Source organism: Amphimedon queenslandica, unplaced genomic scaffold (assembly GCF_000090795.2).
Source record: "Amphimedon queenslandica unplaced genomic scaffold, v1.1 AMPQUscaffold_6519_Cont21523, whole genome shotgun sequence".
NCBI lineage: Eukaryota > Metazoa > Porifera > Demospongiae > Haplosclerida > Niphatidae > Amphimedon > Amphimedon queenslandica.
In genome coordinates, this window is record NW_003553190.1 from 1 (window position 1) to 1,889 (window position 1,889).

Here is a 1,889-nt window from a genome sequence, read left to right on the forward strand (position 1 = left end):
AGCATATTAGGATTAGCTCCTTTCTCCAGCAAAAATTTGATAATATCAATATTATCCTTTTCAATGGCTCTAGTAAGAGCAGTATCACAATCAGATGTATACTATTATAAAAAAATTAAATAATAAATATGTATGACATTATAGCTGCAAACTTCAGTAGCATTAAGATCAGCTCCAGCTTCAAGTAGACCAATAACCTCCTCAGGCTTGGTATGAGATTCTATAGATCTTATCAATTCTCTTCCCTACATAATTATAAATGTAAATACATAGGACTAGATCATACCAGACTGGAACTTTTAATTATAACTTCTTTCCCAATTGTTACTACCTCATTTTGTTTTAGTGTCTATAAGAATAAAATATACTACTAATATCAAGGAAATTTCTTTAAAAAATAATTGTAATGCTGGCAGAGTATTCATGTCTATTACATGTAGTATTTGAAGGGATCTTGCAGAGTTTCATACAAAGGATTCCCTGAAAGAAAAGGGAAAAATCCCCCATTTCCTAATCTAAATAGTGTTGGCATGTTTAATAAAATAATATTAAGAGCCATTATCCACTGTTTATAAAATCACATAATTGAAATCAACTGAGTAGTCATAAATCTAATGTGTACAAAATGTGCACCAGGAAAGATCACATACTGAAATTAGTTCCTTTTTAGTGGTATATTCCAACTGTGACTCTGAAAAAAAATTAATATAACTAATTTTGAACACAATAAAATTATATAATGCATCATCTCACCTATCTCTTGTTGTGGTAATTCAATTACAGTAACTCCTTCAGTCTTCAGCTTCCTCAATATCACTGGATTCGTCAGATCTCTTATGACATCATCAAGAACACATGGTAGCATAGCATAAGTGATAATAACACAGTTTTCTCTTAGTTGTTTAAGAAATGCATAATATGACCATGAGAATTGACCAAAGGTCGAGATCCATGTATAAACATTAGTGAGTAACCAAGGCCTTTCAAGATGAAAAGAAACATAAGGTAAGCCAAGAGGAGCAGTAGGAGAGAGGTCTGATTGTTTGTGAAACAAAGGTATCAAGTCTTGAAAGGAAGCTGCACTTAATAATTTGGCATATTCTTCTTCGTATTTAAAGAAAAGTCGAATAATCTCATCATCATCTTTAATTAGTTCAGATAATTTCTTCAATAGCTTGTAATTGATGTAACCAATGAAATCATATTTGATTAGAAAATCAAAAAGGCTTTCAAAACCTATAACCTTTTCAAGAATATTGATAAAGGACATCAATCCTGAAACAACATGTGCTTTTCTCCTTAAGCATTCCTTTATCAAAAACTTTGCATCTTCTACATCAATGCAATGAATTTCAAGTGACTTTTTCACTGCAAGAGCAAGAGAATCATACTTTCCTTGCAATTTAATAGCAATTTCTTGAAGCTCTGGAACTTCATCAATTATAAACTCAAGATCGCGTACACCTATACACATTACATTTATATAATCTATTCTGTTACAATGAAGCTCTCCTTACCTGGATTGACAGTGTCCAGCTGCACTGCATGCCCTATTGAATTAAAGAAAAATATTGCATTATGCCAGATGTATGCGCAGTGGATTGCAATGCCTTGGCAACTAATTGGCAGTGGAACCGTCTTAAGGACTTTTCCAAAAGTATAAAGGTCGAAAGAACTTTAGTCTTTAAAACTCGAAGGCATGTAAAAATGATGATCAATGAAAGGTGCATGGTGAAACAGTGATTTTATAGGATATTCATCACAATAAGACCTTAATCTTATTATATTGAGTCCATATTTTGTTTCAGTGCTTATGTTTTCACTGAGTATGTGTCTAAACAGCTGGGCTCAGACTGACCTTCACTGGTAAGAGGTCTATCTGACATTTC

General features: G+C 32.6%; 1 long non-coding RNA gene across 1 annotated transcript; it reads right to left on the reverse strand.

Annotated features, from left to right (window-relative positions):
* Nucleotides 1-1,293: 1,293 nt before the first annotated feature.
* On the reverse strand, nucleotides 1,294-1,889 carry LOC109592023 (uncharacterized). Its single transcript, XR_002190129.1, has 3 exons — nucleotides 1,859-1,889; nucleotides 1,518-1,550; nucleotides 1,294-1,464 (listed from the first exon to the last, which is right to left on the reverse strand). It is a non-coding gene; the product is annotated as an uncharacterized LOC109592023 (long non-coding RNA).